Raw genomic sequence first — 18,381 nt, 5'->3', positions numbered from 1 at the left:
TAAAACCATCTACTTCCAGCTAAAAACCAGCTAAGATCAGTCAACCAACTTAGGCTGGTTTTAACTGGTCTTCCAGCCTGGTCATAGCTGGTTTAGAGGGGTTTTAGCTGGTCTGGTTGACCAACCAGCTAAAACCAGCTTGGCATGACCAGCTGACCAACCAGCTAAAACCAGCTTTGCCAGGTTGGGAGACCAGCTAAAACCGTCTACTTCCATCTTAAACTTCCACCCTGGTTTGCAGGCTGGTTTAGAGGGATTTTAGCTGGTCACGTAGGTCTTAGCTGGTCAGGCTGACCGACCAGCTAAAACCAGCTTGGCCGGGCTGGGAGACCAGCTTGAGCAGTTCAGCCAGGATGGAGATCCAACTTAAACCAGCTAAGACCAGTCAACCAGCTTAGGCTGGTTTTAGCAGGGTTTTTTCAGCAGGGATGTTAACAAATAGCGTAAACATAGTGAACTGACACGTCAAACATCAAGGGTGAAGTTGTTTTCTAGGAACATATAAACGCACATATATACACCCGATATGCAGGTTTGCTTTTTGTGTATCTGTGGTGGCGCTGCCACAAAACATTACATCTGACAGAAAAGGGCCAGCTAATTTTACTGTTGCTATGACAACAAACTACTCGAACAGGGTACCGTTGGGGCTGCCAGTGAACTTCCCTTATGCTCAAGAATCAATTACATTTTACCGTTCACAAACAGAAAGTTTGAAACCAGTTTTGCTTAAGCCCTTGAGAAGCGCTTTGAAATAAGGGGAATTCAGCAAGATATTTCAGGTGAGAGTTGTGACAAATGACCAAAGAGATCTGAAAACTGGAAACGGCAAACAACAGCTCGCCCGACTGCCCATTAGTGCCTCAAATCTAACAAACATTTCAGCTCGGTACAAAAGAGACACTGCAAGCTTGACAGCTTTAGTTACAACAAATGTACAAAAAGTACCATGGGATTATTATGATGTTCTTTGATGCACCTTGGATAACTATGGGTATACTATGGCATACAAATATTATAACCATGGATTAAATTAAAATCAAATTAAATTTGTTCATTTAAGCTTTCGCCTACTGGCATAGTTGCAAGTAAAAAAGCCAATTTACCTTTTGTTTTTGTTTTTTTAGTTTTATTTTACTTCTCAAATGGAACAAGGGCCATAACACCAATCAAAATAGATGAATTTTGTAAAATGATGCAACTTAGCATTAAAAAAACAAAACGTCACTGACCAGGCTAAAATCAATATATTATTTATGCAAATAAAATGATATATAGCAGGTAAAATAAGTATTGAACACGTCACAATTTTTCTCAGTAAATATATTTCTAAAGGTGCTGTTAACATAAAATTTTCACCATATGTCGGTAACAACACAAGTAATCCATACATACAAAGAAAACAAGACAAATAAGTTCAGAAATTAAGTTGTGTGTAATCAAATGGAATGACACAGGGGAAAAGTATTGAACACATGAAGAAAGGGAGGTGCAAAAAGGCATGGAAAGGCAAGACACCATCTGAAATCTATCAGTAATTAGAAAGCAATCCTGCCCCTTGTCAGTGGAAATTAATATTAGCTGGTTCAGTCCCAACACCTACAGTACCAGGATGATGAAGATGAAATGAGGGTGAACATTTCAGCAAGACAATGATCCCAAACACAGCCAAGGAAACTCTCAATTGGTTTCAGAGAAAGAAAATAAAGCTGCTAGAAAGGCCAACCAATCACCTGAATTGAATCCAATAGAAAATAAGAACTAAAGATCATAGAAGAGGCCCACAGAACCTTCAAGATTTGAAGACTCTGTGGAAGAATGGGCCAAAATCACACCTGAGCACTGCATGTGACTAGTTTCTCCTACAGGAGGCTTTTGTACAAAGTATTAAATAACTTTCAGTAGTTCAATACTTTTTCCCTGTGTCATTCCATTTTATTACACATAACTTAATTTCTGAAATTATTTGTATGTATGGATTACTTGGGTCGTTACCGACATCCGGTGAAAATTTCATGTCAACAGCACCTTTAGAAATATATTTACTGAGAAAAATGCTGACGTGTTCAATACTTTTTTTACCCGCTGTGTGTGTGTGTGTGTGTGTTTTGAGTTAATTAGCTGATTAGAGTGTGGCACCAGGTGTCTTCAATATTGAACCTTTTCACAATATTCTAATTTTCTGAGATACTGAATTTGGGATTTTCCTTAGTTATCAGTTATAATCATCAAAATTAAAAGAAATAAACATTTGAAATATATCAGTCTGGGTGTAATGAATGAATATAATATACAAGTTTCACTTTTTGAATGGAATTAGTGAAATAAATCAACTTTTTGATGATATTCTAATTATATGACCAGCACCTGTATAATTAATTTTGTTTGGCTTTTTTTGTACACCTGTTAGACCTTACACTAATTCTTAACAAAAACTAAAGAAAAAAAAGCAAAGCAAAACAAAAAACAAAAAGGGGTGGTAAATATGACCAAAATATTATATCATATCTTTTTTCATGATATAATATAATTTTCATAATATATTTTTGCTAAAAAATAAGGTTATGATACATTTCAGAATTCTTCATCAATTTCGATATGACAAAGAACTACAAAAGAATAAAGAAACAAATTAAATAGACCTACATGAAAAACTTCTAGCAATAGAAATAAATAAAAAAACTGCCTAATTGTATGTCATGTACAAAAAAACAGTATAGTCTTCATTGTGTAAATTAAATGTGGATTTATTCCTTTTAAAATTTCAAAAGTGATTCAGTTGAGAGCGGCGAGAGATTTTCTTTCTTTTGTTTAACATTAATGACATAGACAGCAGCAGGTTTATTAGACTGCTGTCACTTTAAGACCTAATGAACAGATCGAATATATTGATACACGTTTTCTTTCTCAACTATTTACATTTATTCATTCATTTACATTATATTAATTCATGACACAAACGAGACGAGAAGTGGCTGTATGTGCACAGGTTTCATGTGCGTGCACTCAAACCATCTCAGTGCGAACATATTGCCAAAATATTTGCTGCTTCTTGTAAAAAGAAAGGGAAAACAAAACAATACAATCAAAGAAAAAAAAAAAAAAACATCAAATAAGTGATTTACCAGACAAAAGACTTCTCCTATAAATGAAAACACCATGAGACATAAAAATTCTTTGTTTAATGCGTTGCAAATGGCAACCACAAATAATATGCAATCAATTACAACCGTTACTGCAGGAATTCTCATGAATTAAATCAAAGCAAACAAAAGCAAATGTCTCAATGGACTCAAGTTCATTCAAAATATTTAAATTCCACAAAACCTGCTAAACAAATCCTTCAATAATAAAGCACCTTCACGTAACCCTGAGGTGCATCTCGCTTATGAGATTTCAGTTCTGGTACGTAGAGTGCAAATAATAGACCTTTGTCTCAATGTCAACACCAGCATTGAGAGAGATGGGAGATTCCCCCTCCTTTACAGCACTGAAAAAAAGACTTGTTTAGTTTCCATTTCCTCAGTTCCCATGACAACAGTGTTAGGGCACACCAGGGCATGTACATACGGCCAACCAATCAGCCAAGCCATGCGCAGATCAAAGTATATGGTCCATCCTTTCAGCCAGCCACATCAGAAAAGTCCATAAGCAATGGCAGCAAGGTGAAGGTTCATTGTCCGAAGGGGCCGGGGGGGGGGTTCTCGCCACGCGCAACGCAATATACTCGGGGAGAGAACTTGCTCCGTTCCGTATGAACCGCCGCTACCCACCGGCTATTACCGTTGGAAGAGTTACAGTGCTCATTTGCTTTATTCCCCTGCTCCCCTGTTCCCTCGCTCCCTTGTCTGATCTGAGCTTAGTGAAGGTGACCTGAGCGCTCTCAGCCCGAGGGTCTGCGAGTGAAGTTTGGTGCAGAGAGCAGACCTCTACTCTCAGAAGTCAGGCTTAAAACAGCGCTGGCCCCGGGCCCCTGCATTCACAGCATACACTGGCAGCATGCTAAGAGACGCTTTTGCAGAGGGTCCCCTCTCTTTCTCACTCGGTTTTTCTCTCGATTACACGGTCTTTGCTTTTGACCTGAACAGTAACTGATGGGAGAGGAGTAATCGGGGAAAGAGCAGGGAAGGCAGAAAAACTCCCCTCTTTGCTTTTATATCCGGTATGACAGTATCTGCACGATACATAATTTCATCATTATGACAAAGCATGTGTAGAGCATATACTGAGCTGTTGTGCAAAAGGGGCGAGTAATTCCTGGTAGTTTATTAACCAAATACATGAGATATATTACTTGGTATCAAACAGAGCAAACATTTACATTATATAAATGTTTCTTAGAAATATATATTTGTAAGTCTTTTATACTCACTAGGCCTGCATTTATTTGGTCAAAAAATACAGAAGAAAAAAGTAATATTATGAAAATGTATTACAATTTAAAACAGCTGTTTTTCATTTTAATACATTTTACAATGTAATTTATGAATAAAGCTGAATTTTCAGGATCATTACACCAGTCTGGAGTGTCACATGATCCTTCAGAAATAATATGCTGATTTGCTGCTCAAGAAACATTTATTATTATCATCATCAATATTGAAAACAGTTTCAACAACTGATTCATATTTTTATGTAAACAGTGATGATTTATTCAGGATTCTTTGATGAATAGAATGTTAAAGAGAGCAATTTATTTGAAACATTACTGTTGATCAGTTTAATGCATCTCTGCTGATAAATGAAAATGAAATTTAAAATTTAAATTTAAATCTGACCTCAGATTTTTAAACATTTTGATATATACAATTATATAAATATATTCGTTAAAAAAAAAAAAAAAATCCAACCACACAGTTACTAATTTGACTCGTCACTCAGCTTGTAAAAACTTTTTTTTCCCGATGTTTAAAAGTTAAATTGTGAAGCTTTTATTTTGCTTCAAGCTCTTACATTAATTATTCAGCAAAAACAGCAAACTGTCATTTTAATATGTGCACTTTTTTCTTTTTTTTGACTTCTGATTGTGGTGAAACTGCACTTTTTACATTAAATTCCTGATTTAAAATGGATATAATTACTAGATTTACATGATTATGACAAGAATTGAAAGACTGTATAACTGTGCACAGACCAGTGAATGTATTACACTAGTCTCCTATAATAAACTCCACTTTGGAAACAGTGCGATAACTGTATATTTGTAATGTTTATTTCCAGTGCTGCACAACTGCCCCATACTTCGATTCGAAGTTCATTACTGTTTATTTTTAGAAAAAGAGGCACATGTGGAAAGGATTTTCAGCGCCACAGGCCACAGATGCCATCGATAGAGTTATTAAACCTGAAATATTCCCTTAAAGGTCCACCCAAAGGTCAATGAAAGGACATTCAAAGTGTCCATTCATTCAAGTCCTAAAAGTGTTTACAGAAACTTTCCCCTCCCAGTCTGAAGTCTGGAGTCGAGGTGGTTCAAAAACACAACCGCAAAGGCTTCAGCCCGGTGGCATCACCACTTATCTCCAGCAAACAGGAGGATGGGCCGCTCGCCATCAGCCTGAAGTCGGCTCCCGCAAGTAACACCACTGACTAGCAACCCAGCATTGTTACCCAACACTTTCCTGGCCCTTGACCATCAGGAGAGAGAGGAAAAAAGAACATCCTCTAGTCATTAGCAGCATTTCAAAGTCAACGCGTCCTCCAGCGTGTGCTGTTTGACAGGCCCTGCCAGGGTAACGTGACTGAGGGATGATGGTCCCATGATTAGACAGAAGCTCTAGGGAGCAGCAGCGCATCCACGGATCTGAGCACAAAGGACAGGAGGAGGAGTGGAAGAGGAAGATGAGACGGGGACCGTGAGAGCTGACAGTCCAGAGCCAGATACATATTCATCAAACCTGCCCTTTGTGATCTGTCGAACTCGAGACACCACGCACTTCTGCTGTTCATCAAACTCGGCCGCCTCCGCAAGACCACCGCAGTCCCCCGCGTCCTTGCCGTGTCAGTTTGTTCAAACAATCCCGTTCCCATCCTTCAGCAGTTTCAGTCCACTTCCTACACTGGCCAGGGACTGGACTTTTTAAACGCTACAGCGAAGATAAATAATAAATGAAACGGATGCTATCAGAAGGATATCGGTCATGGTGTGTCATACAGCGATGTTGTTGATAATACCAGCTGTTTTGATGAACTACCTTGTAATCGGGTCACATGTGGGTCAATGACGTGGTGCTCATTTTTTGCCCTGTCTATTAATTCATTAAAACAAACTACAATTCACACATACACTGACTTGAATATTTTTCTTCTATAATTAGCATGCTTTTGCAACTCAAATTAATAGATTTTTTTGGTGGAGATAAATTTTAAAAGTTCACAAAACTGTGATAAAGCTGTCCTGATATCATAATGAAAAAACAAAGCATTATTAAAAGAACACATTTTTAAAATAATTTAACAAAACCGGTTCACTGCTTCGTAATATTTGAAAATCAAAGTCATGTGGTGGGACCAACAGGAAATGACATAAGGTCAATATTAATTATATAGTTGTTATATTTATAAATTAGTGCTGTCAAACGATTAATCGCATCCAAAATAAAAGTTTGTGTTTACATAATATATGTATGTGTACTGCATTTATTTATCATGCATGTATGTATGCATGTTGTATATGATATACATATATATATACACCATTTTAGTGTATCTTCTCAAGGGACAATACTATAGAAATGAAACTTGGATATATTTTAGAGTAGTCAATGTGCAGCCTATATAGCAGTAAAGATTTACTGTCCTCTGAATATAACTCAACATACAGCCATTATTGTCAAAAAAGCTGGCAACACAAGTGAGTACACCCTAAGTGATAACAGCTTTTCGTCGTTTAACCATGCAAAGCCACATGTCCTATTCATCACGTTCATGTTTTTGTCTGCTTGACAGTACCATACAAATTTGTGTATCTTGTATTAGAGCAGTTAAAATTAGGTGCTTTGAGTACAATTCTCTCATACTGACCACTGGATGTTCAACATGGCGTCTCATGGCAAAGAACTCTCTGAGGATTTGAGAATTAGAATTGTTGCTCTCCACAAAGATGGCCGAAGCTATAAGAAGTTCAGTAACACCCTGAAACTGAGTTACAGTACAGTGACCAAAGTCATACAGAGGTTTTCCAAGACGGGTTCCACTCGGAACAGACCTCGCAAGCGTCGATCAAAGAAGTTGAGACCTCGTGCTGTGCTTTAGGTGCGGAAACTGGCCTCAAAAACAGACGCATGAGTGCTGCCAGCATTGCTTTAGAGGTTGCAGAAGCAGAAGGTCAGCTTGTCAGTGCTCAGACCATACGCCGCACACTGCAACAAGTCGGCTTGCATGGCCGTCGTCCCAGAAGGAAGAATCTTCTGAAGCTGGCTCACAAGAAAGCCCGCAAACAGTTTGCTGAAGGCAACCTCTCTAAGAGCATGAATTACTGGAACCATGTCCTGTGATCTGATGAGACTGAGATAATATTGTTTGGCTCAGATGGTGTCCAGAATATGTGGCAACGCCCCGGTAAGGAGTACCAAGAAAATTGTGTCTTGCCTACAGTCAAGTATGGTGTTGATAGCATCATGGTCTGGAGCTGCATGAGTGCTGCTGGTTCTGGTGAGCTGAGGTTCATTGAGGGAAACATGGATTCCAGCATGTACTGAGACATTATGAAGCAGAAGATGATGCCCTCCCTTCAGAATCTGGGCCGAACGGCAGTTTTCCAACATAATAACGACCCCAAACACACCACCAAGATGACAACTGCCTTGCTGATGAAGCTGAAGGTGAAGGAGTGGCCAAGTATGTCTCCAGACCTGAACCCTATTGAGCACCTGTGGATCATCCTCAAGCTGAAGGTGGAGAAGCACCATGTGTCTAACATCCAGCAGCTCCATGATGTCATTATGGAGGAGTGGAAGAGGATCCCAGCAACAACCTGCGCAGCTCTGGTGAACTCCAAGCCCAGGAGGATTAAGGCAGTGCTAGATAACAATAACGCCCCTACAAAATATTGGCACATGACCCTTCAGAAATAATTTTAATTGGTAACAACAATTATCATTAATAATTCCTATTTTTATCAATGTATTATCAGTACAGTAATTAAAAAATATTAATTTATAAAATAATGATTACGATGTTTACACTCACGTATTCAAGGTGTAAGGAAATGTAACGTTTTACTTGGTTACACCATTTTAGACATTTTAGAGTCACTGAATTGAAACATTTTAGAAAATGGTATAATTGGTATATAAAATGGTATTATAAGAATTTCAAAACCATATGAAACCAATATAAGTACAAACACTACATTTCTAAGAAATTTAAATACATTTTTTAAACTGGATTTTTAAAGAGTTTTCCTTTGTCTTTTTTTAAATCACAGAAACATCAACATCTTAATGTTTAGTGGATCAAGGTTCTTGCTAATGCCTGAATTTTTGTCCATGTATACAGCCCTTTCGACTTAAATGATTCTTTCAGAATTCCCAAAATTCATTAAAACCCTTGTGCTCTGGTAACAGACATGATGATAAATAGACTCAGATGTTGAGAGTGTGAGCTGCACACTTTGGTGAATACCTGATTCCTCAGAGCATGAATCAGAGGAGTCAGCATCTCAGCTCCACGCGTCCGGCTCCGCTCCTACTCTTCACGAGGGTCCCTCACATAATGGTCTTGGGCACTTAATCATCACGATAAGAGGACAAAAGAGGAGCTTTCCTCAATGACAGCTTCTCGACAATAATTGACCCTTTATTGTGCCCAAGAATAAAAGTTCAGCGCTGGGATCAAGATGAAGGAGGTCTATAATACCTGCAGAAACTATCCATTAGCATTCACATTTACCTCAATGGTAGTTATTCTGCCGATACAGGATGTGATTTGAAATCTGCCATATAATTTTGAATGGCCGTCAATAGAAAAAGATGCCTCCATAATGGAATTGCTTCAGCACTTGCTTTAATCTTCAGCTGGTTGATGCTAAGTAAGTGAACTCTGAACCTTGAGTGTTGAGTTTTTAAAAATTGTACACATACTTTAAAAGTTGCTGAAATCTATAAGGGGTGGGGGAACTTTGTAAAAATATGTAAATGTCTATCTATCTTTTATTTTAGTTTATTATATATAAAAAGTTAAGATTTTTAACATTTTAGTTTTTAAAAAAAAGTTTATATATTTTTTTTAAAACTAAAATGTTTCTAGTCATCAACATACATATATATATATATATATATATGTGTGTGTGTGTGTGTGTGTATATATAAAATATATATATTTTTTTAAATAATTATAAACTATTACAAACAAACATTATTTTATAACCAAATATTAAAAAAAATAATTTAAAATATTTAAATTTAAATGTCTAGTTATCAACTCTGATAAAACAGATTTTCAGTTTTGACTTTTCACCACGTTTTTCACTCTGACACACCAAAATAAACATGAAGCAGCTTATTCCCCTGCCTGAGACTGAGTATTGTTTACTGAATCTCCACTCCAAATACAACTACACACACACTGGAGATTGAGTGACTTCTCTGACTAGCTGCTGACGATTTGTCACAACACTCTAAAAGCACTTTCTTTTAAGTCAGTAAAGAAATAAGCACAAAAGTAGACCAGTTCATTATTCATTATATGCTTTCAACAGTCAGCTAAGGCCATTCTATGTTTATGTACTGCATGTGTGGACCTTTCCATAGAAGCACTAGTAATATTTCAGACAGGAGAAACTAGACCCGTAGCACACTCATGACCGTCACAGCTGTTCATTCAGACCCGATCAGAAGCCCGTTCTCAGATGACCAGCGCTATGAATGGAGTGGCCACAGCCTCGGCAGAAAGGACTATTAAGGTATGAAAGCCGTGCCGCTCTTAAGCTAAGCAGCAGCAGTGAAAAAAGATGCTCCTCATTCCTGCTGTTGTTGGTAGAGAGTGAGTTTAGGGCCTCTCTCAGACTGTGTTCGGCTTCGCTCTGGTGTTTAAGCTCTGACATCATACAGGAAGGTATTTTTCCCCTTTGCATTGCCAAAGAACAGGCCCACGCATGGTCCAGACAGAGCGAAGGGAGACGCACAGGAGCAAAGGGACAAGCTCATGAAAATGTGACTGGAGAGATGAACATAAAAGATCTCTTACTGCTTGAGATCTGGGAAACAGAAATCCTAGTGAACCTGGATACGCTGTGCACCCAGCCAGGCGTTTTGCTCAGAAAGCAGATGATTGTTCTTGCGTCAAAGTTCCTGCTGGAAACAATCAGAGTGCACCAGAGATTTCCCTTTAAAATAACACAAAACAAACACTTATCTCACCAATCATTGTCCACCATCTAATACGACACCAAAGTCAACAAAACAAAAGGATCGACACGAATCAGACTAACATTACTTTCTTAGTCTACAATATCGTTCGAAAATTTGAGGTCAGTAAGATTTTTGTAATATATATATATATATATATACACACACACACACATACAGCAAGGATGCAATAAAAATATCAAAGACATTCATAATAGTACAAAATGTATTAAATTAAAAATATTGATAATAATAAGAAGCATTATTAATAATTGAACACCCATAATAATTGATCACTAAATCATATCAAAATGATTTCTGAAGGATCATGTGACACTGAAGACTGGAGTAGTGATGCTGAAAATTCAGCTTTGCATCACAGGAATAAATTGCATTTTAAAATAAACTAAACTTTAAATTGTAATAATATTTCTGTTTTTACTGCATTTTTTGATCAAATAAATGATTTTTATAAACAACAGATGAAAATCTTACAAACCTCAAACTTTTGAATTGTAGTGTACACAATTAATCTGATCAATTACTTTAAGAAAAAAATATTAATTTTAACAACAACAACTTCAATATAATATGTAATTGCTTCATCTACACACTGATGTCCTTTGACATTAATTATTAACCAATAGCCATATTGCTATTTAAGCAATAATGCATCCAATAAATCTAGGATAGGTAAAGTCAAGTTCTACATTTATTCCCATATCATCCCGTTTCACTTAGATATGTAAAATTACTGAAGTAAAACAGCTTTTGAACTGCAATTCAATTCATTTCCAAGCCAATACCAAATAGAAATGTAAAAAAATATTACTTTTCAGAAAATCCAACCTATGAATGTCTTACAGATAGCTTTGAGCATCGAGATGTGGGATAGGAGACAGTATTTTACATCATAAAATGACACACTTCAGCTTAAATAATATAATGTCTTAAAACTGAAATGTTCAGCTCAAGCTGTTCTTTGACCCATGAGGTTTCCTCTGAAGTGCCGAGTCTGAGAGATCATCCAGCCGGTGCACTCAGACCCATGCTGTAAGTGAGCTGACACTTTCACTTTTACAGTCCACAAGAGAGGGAAGAACAAAAAAACTAAAAAAAAAAAAAAAAAAAAAATTAGAAAATTACAAAATTACAGAGGATGGAAGAAAGAATTCTAAAGGAATTTTTCATCTTTCATAAGGTTTCTAGGATGACAATATAGCGCATAAAATCCAAAATATGGACCCAATAACTGTGGCTATATAGGAAACAAGAATTCTGTTTGAAGGTCACATGTCATTTTAGAATCATTGAGATTTTTTTTATTAATACTATGAATTCGTTTTTTATTTTTAGATTTTCAATTTGCATTTCAATCTTAGTTAGGGTTAGTCATGTATTTTTATGTCTATATAGTTTGGATTAATTTATATTTCAGTTTCACTTTTAGTTATTTTAGTACATCACGTTAAGCTAAATAAAAATGATAAATATTACCTGAAATTAGCTGATATAAAATAAGTTGTTTTTCAAGGAACAAAATGTTTATTTTAAGTAACAATTTTTAATGGTTTTAGTTAACTATAATAACCCTGATTAAAATGATTCATCGCAACCAAAATAAAAATTTTTTTTTATTATATATATATATATATATATATATATATATATATATATATATATATATATATATATATATATATATAGTGTATATTTATTATGTATACGTAAATACACACACATACAGTATATATTTTGAAAATATTTACATGTATATATTTATATTCTTATATTTTATATTATATATAAATATATTCAATATATAAACATAACATTTTTCTTAAATATATACATTCATGTGTTTGTATTTATATATACATAAATATACACAGTAAACATTATGCAAACAAAAACTTTTATTTTGGATACGATTAATCGCGATTAATCGTTGACAGCATTAAATTTAAAACGTTTACAAAATATTTGTTATTTAAATTAAATATTAAATGAAAAGAAAGTTTTCAAGTACTAAAATAATAATAAACTAATAAAAATACATCAAATAAACTTTACTGAAAATCATAATACTGAAAATCTAAACATAAAAGCTACATAAAAATAAAAGCTATTCCAAAATATGAAGAAATACTATAATTATATAAAAATAATGCTAAAATAAAAAACAATAATAATAGTGAAGACTTATGCAAGCACCACTAAAAACTTTCAAGAATAAACAGACCCTGTGTAAACCATTTTAGAAAATGACACAATGGCCCAGCGGCGAAGATGATCAAATCATTTATGAGTCACAAAGGCATAACATCATCATCATCATATGAAATCTGGGCTTTTATAGCTGCTTATACTCCAGTTGTAAAGATAACCGCAGCTAATCATTACTCCTTCTGACTGAGGGTAAGTTTGGACAATAAGACATACTTACACAGTGCTCAAAATGCTTCAAATATACAGCTGCCCTACTACACACACACACACAGTACAGTGCCAACCACTTTCACCAGCAACCGGCCAGTAAATATGTATGAAAAATAAAAATAAAAACAGTCACTGACTCACACACACACACACAGCCAAAGAGGCCGTCGACCAATCAGAAGCTGAGCAATCAGTCAGACTACAGCATGACATCATGAGTCATGACATCAGCCCCTGAAACTAAACACCCCTCTCGCTCATCGCTTTGCTCTTTTCTCTCAAACAAGTTCAAGGACACTGAGAGGAAACACAGTGTGCTGGCTGTTCTCACATCAGTGTTTTGAGGCCTGAAACTCATTATGATGGAGCATTACATCATATCATCATATCTGTAAAAATGTGGCCGAACAGTTTTTGTGGCGTTCGACACATTTTGCGTCTTTAGATGAATTGGATTCGCATTCCAGGACTGATCATCATCACTGTTGTACACCGCATTGTGGAGTACAGTACATTGAATAGGTTAATTTAAATAATATCAAGTTTTTGTTTCAACCTCACTACATTTGTATAGATTTAACTTCATTTATATATTTCTTATATATTATACTTCAAGCAAATTGTTGAGGATTTTAAGATATTCCGACTTAAAAACAAGATATAAATAGTGGCCAGTGATTTTTCATTATCACTGATATAGTTTAATATCATAGATTTTATTCATGTTTTGAATTAGTTTGCAATTTTATAGTTTGATTTCAATTTAATTTTAGTTTTAGTAATCTAAAAGTAATTTAGTAATCTAAAAGTTTTAGTAATTTTGTTGTTCCTTTTATTCGTTTTCTGAGGAATGTCTATATAGTCCTTATGGATTTTATGAATTATTATTTATTAGGCTTTAGTTCATTTTGTTTTAGTTATTTTAATACTTAAACTGAACGAAAACGATGTTGCCTTGGCAACTGTCTGAAATAAAAAAAAGTTTGAGTATTTTTAGATTTAATTTCAATTCAGTTAACATTTATTTTGTTTCAAGTAACAAAACAGTTTTTTTGTTTTTTCAGTTTAAAGTAGTACACAATGGTACCAATTAAGAAAATTATTTTTATTGTATTATATTTTTATCAGACATAAATTTAAATGAAAAATGTGTGTAAAATGAAAAATGAAGTGTATATCATAACAGTTAATCTTATTGGTCGGCAGTCCGAGAGTGCTGTTATTTAGTATTAACGCACTGGAACGGTTACACTGTTGACCAGAGTACGCGAGCGGTAAAAAGTAGAAGCAGAGATATTGCCTGAAATGAGAAGCAGGTTTTTAAAAATCAAAAACATCTGTGTTTTCTCTCACATTAGTTTCGCTCAGAGCAGGGTTTCTCCACAGAAGATTTTGTTTTTTTCCTTCCATACAATGGACCAAAACTATTTTATTATCAACAATCTTCAAAATATCTTTGTGTTCTCCTAAACAAAGATAATTTGCAACAACCTGAGGGTGAGCAAATATGACAGAATTTTCATTTTCAAGGTTTATTACATCATATTCCTCACGGGACCTGCTGACCGGTATCAGCTACATTATGCATCACATACTGTAGCTGATTTCAGGTTTTACAGTCCTGTGGGGAGCTTTGACCCAAACACTCATTAACAAAATTACCAAATACACATATATTTAAACTGAGCACCACAAAACAGCCTTAATACCAAAAATGGAAAAACAATCTGGCAGATAACACTGTGATACAGTCGCCCAAGAATCCAAACCAGCATCCCAAAAGTGTAAACAGACTCCACACACACACACACACACACACACACACACGTGGCAGCGCGATTAAAAGCGTCCAGCGTCCATGTGTACAATCAGCTGTGTAGAGCCAGTCAGACCGAGGCGCCTTTCTGCTGTTGCTGTGCTCCTCATCAGATCTGCCTCTCTTAACTAGTTTTCCGCCTGACAGACACAACATACCACACACACACACACACACACACACACACCTACCACCATCTGTCCAGGCTATCACAGAGATCACAAGCAGTCTGTGGTAAACCTGTCTTCCCCACAGAAACGCTCCTGAGGTTCCTCAGATGGTCTAACAGATGAGAAGTTAATGACAAAACTGTGGCGTTTCAAATCCACGGCAAACTTTTGTCTCACGCCATTCCCTCCCGATTTTGCACGGAACAAACAGCCTCGCGCGCTTTTCCCAGTAAAAACAGAGCCGTCTTTCCTCCCAGACGGGAAGAGCACCCCAAACACACACACACACACACACACACAAGTATTCCCCTCGTGCACAGCGATGACTCATTTCCACAATCCGTCCCTACACTCCCAAACCCACTCCAGCCTCCTTTTGTTAAAGCCTCTACAACAAACACACTCATAAATGCGCGCATGCATTCGCACGCGTGCCGTGAAGATCAACAATCGAGTCACCTTTTAATCCTGATCCGCTCTGAAGAAGCCCTTCCACATGTATTCCTGTCCTCCCGATGGCAGCGGGTCAGTTCCTGCACTCCAGCCCCTCCATGTTCTTGGAGTGACCACAACAACAGAGCTGCGTTCCTCTAGTCTCTCCCTCTCTCTTTGCCTATCTCAGTTTTCCGAAGCAGGGGTGTGCGCTGAGGCTTAGGCAACCCCTGGAAGAAAATGCAGCGCTCTCTGGGTCCTAGTGCTCGTCCCGTCCACTCAAAAGATGCCATTGTCTGTGGCTCAGGGGGAAGCCCTGCTCACCAGAGGCTCTACGGAGGCTGCAGGTGGCACAACCGTTAACGTGCCGATTCGAGGTCAGTCGGTTATGCCGGTAAATTTGATGCTGCAGTTGAGAATGTGTTTATGTATGAATTATAGTGTGATAAATCAAAGAAATATGATCATGGCTGCTGCAGATAACTGTACAAAGTGTCAACTGCATAAAAAAAACTTGGTGTAGGCTGGAAACAATTTTCACTCAGATATTAATAGTAGGCCTAAGCTTCACAATAAGGCCTATGTATCACAGAGAAACAAAACACACTGAATTTTTTATGTATTTTTTGAAAAACAAAGGTATTTTTAGGTAAAACATAGGATGTATTCTGATAATTTTATTAAGATAAAAATCATTCTTTATAGTAGGCTATACTGCATTTCTACATTGTAAAAAAAAAAAAATAGTTGTTTCAACTTAAAATAATTTGTTACCCCGCTGACTTAAAATGTTTAGTTTATTCAACTAAAATATTCCAGTTGTCCCTTAAATTAACATTGAGTAACTTAAAATTTCAAGTTGACTAAACTAAGAATTTTAAGTCAGCGGGGTAACAAATTATTTTAGGTTGAACAACTTTTTGGAACATTTTTTTTTTACAGTAGATGCATTTACAGTGGTGGGAAAAATTATTAGAACACCTGACAGATCTGAATTTATTGACCTTTTTTTTTGCCTCCAAAACATTTCACTTCATAATGTTCATGAAACATGCAGATGGTTGCTCGGAGCACAACAAATATCAGATGAAGTACTGTTTTTATACACTTTTAACTTCCACCTTTTGAAGCAATTACAGCAGCACATCTCTCTGGCATGCTGTCAATATTTCCTGAGAACTTCAACACTAATGTTATCCCATGCCTTCTGTGACTCAAGCCAAAGGCTTTCCTTTGAATGTACAAGATCTGTCCAGTTTATTTTCCAACTCACCCCAAATTTGCTCGATGGGGTTGAGGTCTTTGAGGGGCCAGTCCATCATTTTCAATGTTCCAGCAGATTCAATCCGTCGCAGGTAGTTCCAGCAATAGTTTGTTTATAGGTACTGCAATGATTCAACAGCTGAAACCTCTTAAATATGCCAAGTCTTCTATCAATTTTGGCCACCACTGTAATTATGCTTTATGTTGCACTCTTGTTCAAAGTGGCTAAAGGCCTTGATTTACTGATGTATAAACCAGCAACGAAGTTATTCAGCAACACTCAGATTCTTTGGTTGTTTTGGATGTGCAGCCTACAAAAAAAATCTGGTCTGCAGTGGCCATGTATTTTAAAAGTTATTTTTATTTACTGAAATTATTGTGATTGCATTATCAACGGAAATAATCAACAACTATGGTTTTTGTCACAGTCGTGCAGTCCTGACCAAAAAAATGCAACTCCAACACTGTAATTTGTGCTGAAATCATAAAAGCTAAAATTATGATCAAACCCACCAACTATAATCTGATTGGTCTCATCATGTAGATATTCTTACCAGTCTGCTCAGAAATGATACCAGGTTGCAGGTTTTCTTTCATTTTACCAGAAAGTGTTTAAAATACATATATATTTTTTTTTTTTTTTTTTTTTTGATAGTGATAAGATTTTTTATTTCTAATCAGTATAATAGAATGATTTCTGAAGGATCATGTGACACTGAATACTGGAGTAATGATGCTGAAATTTCAGCTTTGCATCACAGAAATACATTTTTAAGATTTTAAAATATATTAAAATACAAAACAGTTATATTAAATTGCAGTATGGTTTTATAACATTCCTTTTTTCTCTTTTTTTTATAAAATAAATGCAGCCCTGGTGAACATTTCTGATTGGTAGAGTACATATCCCTGAGCAGAACTATATATTCTGCTCTTGTTCACAAAATTTATGTCCATGATAATCAGTATTGGACAGAAAGAAATCCAGGTTACAAAAGCAAAGAAAAAAAAAAAAAGTAATTTCCCAGTAATTATACTTCTGGATTTTCTATTATACTGCTGTGTAATTATTTGAATATTTCCATTACCATCTATTATTAGTACACTTCAACCTAACACACCCAATATAAACCAACATATAAAACCAAAACAAGCTATAATTGGTTTGCTATATAGGCAGTCATTTCTCATTTTCTTCTCAAGTGGGTGGTTCTTGGCCAGAATAAGTGGACCAGACCTTATGTAAACCCATCTATATGAGACGATGGCAGTCAACTGACCACTCAGACACTGGCTGGGGGAAAATATGCAAGGAATGGGTAGAAAAACACAGCATATTTTGAACACCATGCATGAAGCCGGCCTCTCTGTGTGCTGCGTTTCTCAGGAGACTATAATAACTGGCTTCAGCAGAAGACGACATACCAATCTGCTGAGAAGATGCCAAGAGCATTATAGATCTCTGACATTCATAACATTATCCATCCTCTGGCAGTCATACTTCTTTTTAGTGGGATTTAAATGCTTTTACAGTAGTTAAGCACAACATTCGTCATATAAATAAAAGGGTTACCTCCAAAGAGACAAAGACATCAACTACAGGTGAACCACAATTGCAGGGTGAAAGACAAGATGATTGTCTGAGTGATGGATTGAAAGGCTGGAGATAAAGCGAGAGAAGGACAGATTACAGGGAAAGCAAAAACAGGGGGAAAGAGATCTCGCCCTTGCACGCTCATCTTCAGCGGCGGCTCGGATCGATAGTAATCCAGAGAGCAGGAGTTGTTTATTTTGGAAAGTCTGAGGGGCCTGAAAGGGTGGCTGCTTTCTCACACAGCCATTAATCAGATGGAGGGGAGGAACCAGCATGTCAATGCCCTCATGCCTGTCCGCATACCACACAGCAGACACA

The 18,381-nt window shown here is 36.3% G+C and overlaps 1 protein-coding gene across 2 annotated transcripts in view; it reads right to left on the bottom strand.

The window, feature by feature from the left end:
- ches1 (checkpoint suppressor 1) overlaps positions 1-15,391 on the bottom strand; it is a 36,559-nt gene extending 21,168 nt beyond the window's left edge. Inside the window, exon 1 of one of the 2 annotated variants that reach the window (XM_058756968.1) lies at positions 15,234-15,391. The gene's annotated coding sequence lies outside the window, so the exon portion shown is untranslated. Of the gene's footprint in view, positions 1-14,795; positions 14,957-15,233 lie in introns of those variants that run through there. The other variant, XM_058756969.1, reaches the window with a different exon arrangement.
- Between the last annotated feature and the right edge of the window lie 2,990 nt (positions 15,392-18,381).

This window comes from Onychostoma macrolepis, chromosome 20 (assembly GCF_012432095.1).
Source record: "Onychostoma macrolepis isolate SWU-2019 chromosome 20, ASM1243209v1, whole genome shotgun sequence".
NCBI lineage: Eukaryota > Metazoa > Chordata > Actinopteri > Cypriniformes > Cyprinidae > Onychostoma > Onychostoma macrolepis.
Note: the sequence above shows the minus strand (reverse complement) of the source record. Positions and strands in the feature narration are given on the sequence as shown.